The sequence below is a fragment of the Geotrypetes seraphini genome, chromosome 12, assembly GCF_902459505.1.
Source record: "Geotrypetes seraphini chromosome 12, aGeoSer1.1, whole genome shotgun sequence".
Classification (NCBI taxonomy): Eukaryota; Metazoa; Chordata; class Amphibia; order Gymnophiona; family Dermophiidae; genus Geotrypetes; species Geotrypetes seraphini.
This window is the reverse complement of record NC_047095.1, coordinates 107,046,421-107,057,984: the sequence shown is the minus strand read 5'-3', so window position 1 is coordinate 107,057,984 and position 11,564 is coordinate 107,046,421.

The following is an 11,564-nucleotide window of genomic DNA, read 5'->3' as shown; positions in this document are numbered from 1 at the left end:
ATTCAAGATGTTATTTTGTCTCTACGCTGGGTGGATGATAATATATGAAAAAGAATTCACCATTGCAACAATTTTAAAGAAATAATAAAGAATTGAGATTACAATCATAGAGTTTTAATGTTAGGAGGGGGAGGTTTTGAGGATCAATGATTGAAACCCGGAACTTGGAAGACTTAGCTTTGAGATTCTTTCACTTACATCCAAGCTGGTTTCTGAGATCCTCAACTACCCTTTATTAGAACTCTACAGTATGTTTCAGTCTGTGAGATTTTGTTTTTCCTATGGATGATTCCTTTTTGATCCCATATACCATCTTTAAGATGAACTACTGCACATTAGTGTCCCAGTGCTCCAGGAGCAGAAAAAATTATCAAGGCTTGAGACATTGATCATTATTACAAGTTACATTACTGAATCCCACCATAAACTAAGGCAAAGTATAATATATTTTACCACTGCTTAGTAGTTAACCCCCAGAATCTCTTGAAGATAATTCTGAATTAATTATATTCCTTAACAGATCAGTTATGCTTCTCAAGACCCTTTTATGAGTGATGTTAAGTTTCCATATCTATATCGGTCTACGCCTAGCATTGTTAAGATCAGTGCTGGGATTGTGAAGTTACTGAAGCATTTCAACTGGACCTGGGTTGGTATTGTCGTGCCTGATGATGACAGCAGCCTGAGGTTTGTCCAGCTCCTGAAAGAAGGGATTGAGCAGAATGGAGGCTGCATTGAATTCATAGAAATATTCAGTCATATCAAAGCTTTGCTACAAAAACAAAGTCACAAAATATTTGAAACTATTCATAAATCATCAACCAATGTGATAATTGGCTATTTTATTTCAGAGGATGCATTGTTTTTTTATTCAGTGTTAAAATTTATGCTTATGCCAGAAAAGGTCTGTATTGTCACATCTGGCATTGGTTTTCCTTTAACCTATACAGCGGAATTTCGTTATAAGAATAACACCTTGCTATTCACAGCAGCAAATAAAAATATTTCAAGCTTTTTTAAATTTATACGTGAGGTAAATCCTATTATATTTCCTAATGATAATGCAATTAAAGTGTGGTGGAATGGACTGTGTGACAACCAGTGCCCCCAAAGCATTAAAAGAAACTGTGGTAGAGATGAAAATATTTTATACTTATTCTTCTGTGACAATCCCCAGTTTGCTAACAGTTATAACATTTACAATGCTGTGTATGCTCTGGCACATGCCCTGAAAGACATCCTTTTCTCTGGCTCTGGAAATACCACCATGTGGGATGGAGACCGACAGAGATTATCAGATTCTTTGCCATGGAAGGTAACATCATTTTATAAAGGAATGCTATATTTAGAAAACTGTATTAGTGATAGTTGGCACAATATGAAAGGAATCCTTTGGGGGAAATTCTGTAACTGGGTACCTCCATTTAGGAACCTGAGTCCATATAGCTTCTGTTAGTGCAACCTAGTATTGGTACAACTAACATGTAAAAGACCATATCTGGTGTCATTTGTGGTACCTAAATACAGTTTAGACAGGCATGACTTACAGTATTATGTAAGATAAGCATGAAAATGAGATTCCTACTTATATCTGTCCATGCACCATCCCTGTGTGTTCTTTCTTGCAAATACTCATTATGCAAGTTAAGTTACTATTTGCAGAATAGAGCACAGGCAGAACATAGGCCTTCATAGTGGTGTAGCAGGGGTGAAAAATACCTGGAGCAGAGGCACCCCTATTCTTCCCTCATCTCCCCCTCCTGCTCCTTCCCTGATCCCCATTCAATGTATTTTCCCCCTTCCTCTAGTTGTTCACCACCATGAGTAATAACTTCAACATGCTCCCCATCAACTCTCCCTCTGACATCGCTTCCTATGCATGGCATCCAGAAGTGACATCAGTGGGAGATTTGATGTGGTCGCAAGGAACACATTGAAGTTGTGGATCATGGCAGTGAACAATAGAGGTACGGGAGAAGGGAAGGGGGCATGTGTGTAGCGTGGGAAAGAGTGGGACGAGGCAGAGGGGTACTGGTGCTCCCACCAGCATGGCACCCAAGGCAGACCACTTCCTCATCCCCTTACTATGCCACTGAGCCTTTACACATGTATATGGGCACACACACTACAAAGTAACCCTTTTCCAAAAAATGATCTTGCAATCCCTTTCCCCAAATCAGTATCCAAACACTTCGCAGTTTTAGAGAATAGGCTAGTCAAGAATTCAGGAAAGTAAGGATGCAAATAGAAGAAAAAAGTCAGTAAAATGGAGGAACAAGACAATTATTAGATAGATTTGTGATAGGAGGATGTACAAAAGTGGCATTGTGAGACTCAAAGGTGAGGGAGAGAAATATATAGTGATTATAAAAATGGTTATACATTTCATCTGGCAATGCATATACACTAGTTCAAAATCATGTTTCCCTTGAAGGGGATCCCTCCCAATACTCCAAAGTTGTTAATAAAGTGGCAGCTTGGTGCAAACCACTAAAGTTGGAAAAGCAAGGTGGCAGCATGTTGCAAACCACTATAAGGTAAAAGGTAAGGTGGGTGCATGTTGCAGACCACTAGATTAGATGTTAAACCTCCAGTGGTGGAGCTCACAACACAAAATTACCATTCATTTTGGCACCTGATAATGGCTCTTTCATTGGCTCGCTACCCCTCGTGTAACTTCCAGGTCCCTGGTCTAGCTTGAAGGACAGGCACAAGGCATCACGAATCCAATGTTCTCTGAAGGCATCTATAACTGCCATGACAGGTAAAAGGACATAAGGAAAGTAAGGTCCCAAACCTGTCTGACAAACATGCACATATTTTTGTCTCCTCTACTGTGCTCTAGCAGCATAGAGTGATTTCTTCCACCCAGATCCATTCACAGGTCTTGTAGATAGGAGGTGGGAACTGCGTGTCCATGAGGTCTCTGTAATTCAGTATTGCTAACATTATCTCCACATTCTAATGGTGTGCAGAGTCCCTGAATGGGCCAACTCTGAAGTGCTTCTAGGGGTGCTCCCTCCAATCAGGAAATAATATTTACTTATTTAAAATATTTCTCAACCACCTATTCCTAGGTGGCTTTACAAATAGCAACATACAGTACATAAAATAAAAACATTAAAAACCCCCACAAAATTTATACAAACAACAAAAATTTCAAATCATTAAAAAAAAAATAATTTTCAGTGTTTAATTATATGTCAATCCAAAAATCAAAATAAACCAGAATCATCATTTGTTGGAATGCTTCTACAAAAAATGTAGTCTTAAGTATTTTCTTGAACTTCTGGATATCAAAAAGAGCTCTTTGTACACCACTTAATTTGTTCCATAGAGTTACTCATATGATGGAAATAGCAGAAGATCTCATGTTCTCATAGCACACCTTAGAGAAGTCCATCAACGACAATCGTATCGTGCCCTCTGACCGCAGAGTTTTAAGTGACCAATAGATTGCCATAGTCTGCGATAAATACTAGGGAATCCCTTGGTAAATGACTTTGAACACCAGTACTAATGTCATGAAAATAGTACTGTTGTATCCCTAAATAAAGGGCATTACAATAGTCCAGTTTTGATGTGACTATCATCTGTACCACTATACGGAAATCATATACCGACATCATCAGTTTCAATCATCTTAACGATCGCAACTGGAAAAAAGCAGACTTAATTACAGACAAAACTTGATCCTTCATACTAAGGGTGCAATCCAGTCAGACTCCTCAAATTCTCAGCTTTTGTTGTATCAATAAGATTTGATTACAAACCTCAATCTCTTTCCCCAGGCCAAGCATGAGAACTGGAAAAGTTTTTCAACTATATGAATCTCTATATATGGGTCCTGCTTGATTTTAAAGGCATAATTGGGTGCAAATTTTGGGACTTGTACAGTGTAATCACCACCATTCACCCCAAAATATACCTTTTCTCTTAGGTATTACCTCACATACTTGTCTGGTCTGGGGGAATGGCATACAGGTCTGGGCAACTCTAGTTCTTCAGTCTCAGGAGAAGTAACTGTTGGTTCTTGAGACATCACTGTGTCAGTTGATACCAACAATGATGACATAGTAACATAGTAGGTGATGGCAGATAAAGACCCAAATGATCCATCCAGTTTGCCCAACCTGATTGAATTTAATTTTTTTTCTTCTTCTTACCTATTTCTGGGCAAGAATCCAAAGTTCTGCCTGGTACTGTGCTTAGGTTCCAACTACTGAAGTCTCCATCAAATCTCAATCCAGCCCATCTACACCATCCTAGCCATTGAAGCCCTCCCTGCCCATCCTCAACCTAACAGTCATATACAGATACAGACCTTGCAAGTCTGACCAGTACTGGCCTTAGTTCTTCAATATTTACTATTATTTTCTGATTCTAGATCCTCTGTGTTCATCCCACACTTTTTTTGAACTCTGTCACCGTTTTTCTCTTGGGACCACATTCCAGGCATTCACCACCCTCTCCGTAAATAAGAATTTCCTTACATTGCTCTTGAGTCTACCACCCCTAAGCCTCAAGTTATGTCCTCTGGTTTTACTATTTTCCTTTCTCTGGAAATGCTTAGTCATGTTCTGGAAATTGTGACAAACCTACTGCACCCCCAAGGTTTATCACAGGGAAATATAGTAAATCATATAAACCCCGGTGTAGAAGGGCTGACCAGGTCAGTGACCAAGAGAGTAATTCAGTGAGGAAGATATGGAGACAGAACAAGAAAGTTCTACTTTACCTAAGGTAGTGGCTAAGCAAATGCAGAAATCTCTTCTCTCTCATTATCCAGTGCCTGGGAGGCAGAAGGCAGGCAAGCAGTTTTCCCTGAAAGAAACGTTACAAGCAGAGGGAAGGAAAGCCTTTCCCCCACCCAGTCAGGAGGGGAGTGGTTTCTTCCCTCAGCTTAAAACGAGGCTCTGTAGAGAGCTAGAGAGAATGGAGGAGGAAGGAACCAGGAGAGCCCTCGAGGCAGGAGCATTGCAGAGACAGGGAGCCCAGCGTGAGGCCGGGCTTGCCTGGAAGCAGCCAGGGCAGCTTGCTGAGTCTGATTGGGACATGAAGGAGGAACAGATTGGGAACTCTCCTTCAGAATCATGTATGCCTGAGCCCATGGTGATTGAGGAGAGTAATGCTCAGTTGGAAACACAGCCTGAACAAATGAAGATTGCATAAGAACTGTGAGTTCAAAGGGAAAGATTCTTTTACCTTGCTGCTTCTCTGCTGTCTCGCTGGTAAATGGGGAAATGTTATGGCAGGAGTTATAATACTGGGAACTGCCAAGTTTGCTTCCTAATTACATAGCTGGGTAAAGCACAAGAGCTTATAAGGTTTTTCTGTACAAACTTTAGCTTAGCTAAAACAAACGCTGTGCAGAAAGACAGCCTGGAATTGCTCTGGTTTCATGTTACCAAACCTTTGTGCATGCTTACAGCTGTTAGCTGATTACTATAGCAACCTGTGAAAAACAATTAACCCTGCGTGCCTTAGAAGTTAGACAAAACTCTGACTAGAAGACTGCTCCATTTGTCTGCTGGTTAACTACAGCTCAAGCTTAAGGAATAGTTTCCAGCTAGCCATTTTCAGCAGGACTTTATTAAAGCTGAAAGAACCTTGGACTTTGATGGCAGATAGCCTACCTAATTAAAAGACTCTGGTGAAGAGAAATGCTAGGACTGTGTTGTATTTGATAAAGCCCAGAGCAAACTGAATTATATTTTGGTTTTGAAGAATTCTTTTCTCATTTGTAAAGTTCATGCCACCGGTGGAACCAGGATTACTTTGTGTTGCTGAGGCCAGTGGCCTAATAAAGCTTATAATTTTCATTGAAGCCATTCTGACTCATGGATTTTCTATAAAGGAACACACACTGGCTGGGCTAGGTAGTAACCTAGGGGTATCCTATTTGAAAGGTTTCCTTACTTCAAAGGGGCTCATGCCAATATTTAGGCATATGTCACTGCCTGGCTGCCTAAACCGCTTGGCTAAAGCATAAGTGGTGACAAAATGCTGAGTCGTGCTTGCTTACAAATTCTAGGTATGATGAGGTCTGTGAGCCTCTGCCTCTGGACCTGACTGGTGTAAATGATGCTGGTATTTAAGGTTTTGATTTTTCTTATAAACTCCATAATCTTCATATTCTGGGTCTTTCCTAGCTATAAAAGGGGCTTTTAAAGTCCTTTATCTCTGGGATTGGCATGTGTCTCCCAAGATGGCACAGACCACGCAGGTCTTTCTCCACATGGCTCCAAATTGTACCCTGGATCTCTGTAATTTTTTATGGGAGCTCTTGGGTTCTTCTGATTTGCAAATGGCTTTGGCTGCTCAGATGATGATCCTGGAGGTTCTAAATTGGACTGCTTATATCTAGAACCTTAACTATTTTTAGTCCAGTACCTTTTATATTCCTTGACCCTTCACTTGTAGAACCTCTGCTCATGTGTCTCTGAGTGTCACTCTGGATAAGTGAACTCAAGTTTGTCAAGTGGCTCCATTCCTATCCATCTATATCCAATTCCTTTTTGTTACATAGATGTATCAGGCAAGGCTGTCCCCTTTCACCATATCTATTTAATATCACGCTTGAACCCCTCCTCCTAGCAATCAACTCTTGTGATAAAATCACTGGTATCCCTCATGGTATGATGGAATATAAATTGATGGCATATGCAGATGACATACTCTTATATCTTACTAATCCGGGCCAATCTCTTCCTGCCCTCTTCGATTTGATACATTCTTTCTCTATTTTTTCTGGTTATAAAATTAATCAGCATAAAACTGAAGTTTTACCACTTAATGCCCATTCCCATCTAGCCTTGGTTCTACCCTTTCATCTTATTTGGTCTCCTAAACATATGAGATATCTAGGAATCGACCTATATGCTATTTTATCTGCCACTATACATCACAATGGAAAAAAACTGATTGATCATATCAAGACTCTACCACTATCATGGCATCCCCTACACCTCTCCTGGTGGAGCAGAATAGAGACAATTAAAATGGTTGTAGTTTTTAAAATTAACTTTGTACTTAGCATAATTCCATGGTTATTCTCAGGCCAGTTTTATAAATCAATTGATAAACATATCTCTACTTTCCTGTGAAACTGAAAACCTCCAAAAATTGCCCTTAAAAAACTTAAATCCCCAAAAGCTACAGTGGGAGTATTATTACCTGACTTTCTAACATTTCATAAGGCTTTTATACTGCAACAATCTAGTAGATGTTTTTCTCCTGCCTCCGGATACAGTCCCCTTTGGCTACGACTGGGACACATCCTTCCCTTCATCATTAGTTGCCTTACTGATATCTCAAACATCACTACATTAGACTAATCCCATCATTTCCCAAATTGGTTTCATGCCTACTTGAGTTAGATAAATTATTTGATGTTTCTATCCTTACTTCTTCTGAAGTCTCCCTTTGGCATAATCTACGATTTTTGATTGGCAAAGTACCAATTTTTTGGTTGAATTGGTTCAAATTGGGGATCTGGTCTCTTGCTGATATTTGTACACCAACTATGCAACCTTTGACCTTTACTGAGATACGGGACAAATTCGCCCTGCCAGCCTCAGCTTTTTATTAATGGTTACAATGTACTAATATGCTTTCAAAGTCAAAAATTCTAAATACTATTGTAAAAGGAACTTCTTCCTTGATTCCCCATTGTTCTAGATTTGTTTATACAGGTCATTTGGCATCCCAATTGTATAAGTTGCTCATAACGCCCATATATTGTCACAACCCTAGCCCTAAAGCTCGGCTTGTGCCAGGCAAGGCTTCACCTAACCCTAATCTTATCTTGAAGAGGGCTAACTAATGTGACAGGTTAGACACAAAGAGAAAGGAAGGCTCTGAATTCCCATTCAAACCCCATGTTATAAAACCCTGGGGAGGTGAGGAATATGGGGAGAACAGCCTGGAGCAGAGGGAGGTGCCTTATTCTAAGGAACAGCCTCAGAGCAAAACCACAAGCTCAGGTAATTCACAGCTGCTGGGCCTAATTAGGGCTCAGGGAAAAACCCAGCAAAAGCTACAGGCTGCCCTTCCCCCTTTCAGTTCAGGGCGTGGTCGCCTTAATGCTTTAGAGGCAGCCCTGAGAAAGAGCAAGTTAGTCTACCCTGGGTCAGCCCAGGAAGGAGGTTCTTAGGACAGGTCTCCTTAGCCTCAGAGAAACCAAGATATTGAAATGATTGATGCAGCCCCTGTTCCTGAAGCCAGCCAGCTAGCTTACCCGGAGCCCATGGAGTTTATGGACACTGCCATGGAACCAGAAGCCTCAGCCATGGATGAGAGTTAAGTACAATGACTTTACTTTTTGGCTGTGCTTAATTTTTGTGGACTTTTCTTTTCTGGTTTTGGGAAACCTGTATGCACCTGTTTTGAAGCCCGGTGAGCAGTGCAGAGCTCACGGCTGTAAAGGTGCCTGAATCTGGTAGCAGTAAAGCCAGGTTTAATTTGTTTGTAAGATTTTTGGTTTTTGCCTTTTTGTGGCTGATTGTGGACTGCATTATGGACTCTGTGCTGGGGTAGTAGGTTGGGGAGAATCCACACAAGATCCTTGGGTGGGATTGTGGGGCCATTTGTGGCAAGCTTATTGAAGAAGTGGATTTGGCTACTCCCCTCCCCCACCAACTGCTTCTTGAGTTGGTTGGGGCAGGCCTGTTGCAAGCCAGGTCTGATTGGAGCACTTTCATACAACAGAGAGAGTGCAACAGTCTTATTCCGGCCCTGCTTAGGACAGCAGGCTTATTAAGACTGGACTATTATAGACTGTTACAGTACTTACCTTTTAATACCTGTAAGGAAGGTGTGGGCTTTTGTTCTATAGCCCGGTTATTCTTTTCATGTTTTTTTTTGTTCATGAAATAAATGGACTAAACCCTGGTGAGGGGCTATGGACTCAATAAATTGAGACTTAGGGATATTTGAAACTTTATTGTCCCTGACTGTTTTGTTCTTCCTTACTGCATAAGAACCAGCAGGACTTCCAGCGTCTTCTGGAGGCACGTCCAGCGCGGTCTATTCTGGGCGCTGATCGGGGGCCATCGTTCAAACCGGCACCGGCAGCGCCACAATATGAACACAGATACTTCACGTTGTGCAGTATGGGAATTAGATGTGGGACACCCCATACAAGACAGACAATGGACATTTATCTGGTTTAAAGGCATCAGGACCATTTCCTCTGCTAATTCAACCCAGTCTATGTTCCTTCTACACCATAGGACAACTTGGACACCCCAAAAGCTCCATACTGCTGGTCTTCTCCCTACTAACAAATGCTGGAATTGTAAGATCCAACCTGACACCTTACTTCATATAATTCTTAAATGTCCACTTTTACAAAACTTTTGGTTAGATATTTGGACTATTTTGAATTTTTAACTTTAAATTTGATCTTTCTCCTTCAATCATTTTATTGAAATCAGAAGCGCCGATAGTTAATATTCCTCAAACTCAACAAACATTATTTGACATGCTTCTCATCATAGCTTTAAGACTTATTCTCTCTAACTGGAAATCATTTGACTCTCTTTCAGTCCATTTTTGATTTCAATCAGTATTACTTCAGCATAAACGTGAAATGTTGATCTCTACTTACATACCACTGTCTTTGAAAGTCCATACTAAATGGACCACTTTTACAGAGTATCTGAATTCTATGTAATTCATTACCCTCACTGTATTTTACATCTCTCTATTTCTTACTTATTGGAGGTTCCTCTCTTTTTCTTTCTCTCTTGGCCTCTGAGGGTTTCTTTCTTTCTTATTCCCTCCTATATTCCCCTCTCTCTCCTTTGATTGTTTTCCCTTTCCTCCCTATTGACGTTATATTGTTGCTTACCTTTTTTCTTTTCTTTCTTCCCCTGTACTTCTATCCCTCTTTTTTCTCGCCCATACATACATTTTGATTGAAGCGTAATATGTTTTACATATTGTACCTTTCCCTCATTTTCAATGTTGAAATCTTCATTTGTCACCAATCATTCTGTAAGCTCCTTATTGATTATTGTATTATTTGTATATCACTTTCCCCTTTGTGTTTTGTATTTAGCAAAATCTTAATAAATTTTCAAGATATAAAAAGAAATTTCAGACCATTGGAGGGAGAAAGAAAGAGAGAGAGAGAGAGATATGCAAAATAAGGGGATAAAAGGGAAGGATGGGAGAGAGCTACAGAGAAGATAATAAAGAGATACTAAACTGCAGTGATATAGAAAGAAAAGGGAAAGAAAGATGCTAGACTTCCAGGGGAAGAAAGGGAAGGGGTGGATAGAGATTCTAGACCATGGGATGAGGAGGGAAGGTTAGAGAGATGTCAGACAAGGGGATAAAGGGAAGAGAAATACCAGACCACAGAAAGGAGGGAAGGGAAGGAATGAGGTGTCCAACCACTTGACAGGGGAAGGGGAAGGAGAAAGGTACCAGACCATGGAAGGAGAAGGGAGAGATTCCAGATTAAGGTAAAGAAGGGGTAAGAGAAGCACAGAGAGATGTCAGACCACAAATTGGGTAGAAGGGATATGAAGGAAGGGAGAAAGATGCCAGACTGTGGGAAGGAGAGGAGAAAGGTCAAAGACCATGGGGGTGGAGAAAGAGGGGAGACAGATGTAAGACCATGGGAAAGGGAGAAGGAAGAAATGATAAACAGAAATGGAGTAGAATTGCACAGAGAGAGAGAGAGAAGAGATGGTATACAGGAGTGAGAAGGGGAAAAGGAAGGGGAAAGAGAGGCATAAGATGGCATCCATGGATGGAAGGGAGATAGAATAAATGCTATTTATGGATTGATGGGAATAGGGGAGAAGAAAGAAGGAAGGGATGGCACACATGGATGGAGGGGAAGTGCAGAGATAGGAGATAAATGGGTAGGTAGGACATGGAAAAGTAGATAGATTTGAGAAGGAAGCAGAAAAATGGAAGAAAGCTGAATGTTAAAAGTTATTGGCAAAGATGGATATAGGAAAAAAAATGAAGGAGAGAAAATCAGCAAATGGATAAGGCCCTTAAAACAGAGTTGCGAGCACAGGTAGACGAAAGTAAAACCAGATATTGTGAAAAGATTATTAGAGAAATAAAATCATCAGACAACAAAGATAGGAAAATTATTTTCTTTTCAATTTAGTAATTGAAATATATCAGTTTTGAGAATTTACATCTGCTACTGTATATTTTACACTGTTCAGGAAAAATTTATTTCTTTCTATTTATCTGGTGTACTGCATGCAGAGTCTGGCATCTTAGAGTTTCATTTGTGTACATTAGGACTTTCAGTTTGTGGTCCTGTATTTGCATAGGGCTTAACTTCTTATTTAGAGACACATTTGATTTATAATATCCCTCCCTCTACAATTTTGATCAGCACAACCAGAACTCCCTCTCCCTCTTTGACTCACTTTCCTATACAATATTGCATTCCCCCCACCTACTGTTTCACTGTGCAAGTGTGATTCTGAAATATTACTGAACATTGTCTTTGAATTGTAAATATATACCCCCATATTTTATAATATCTAGCTATGTACACTGCGACTGCAGTTGGCTAGATCTTCCAG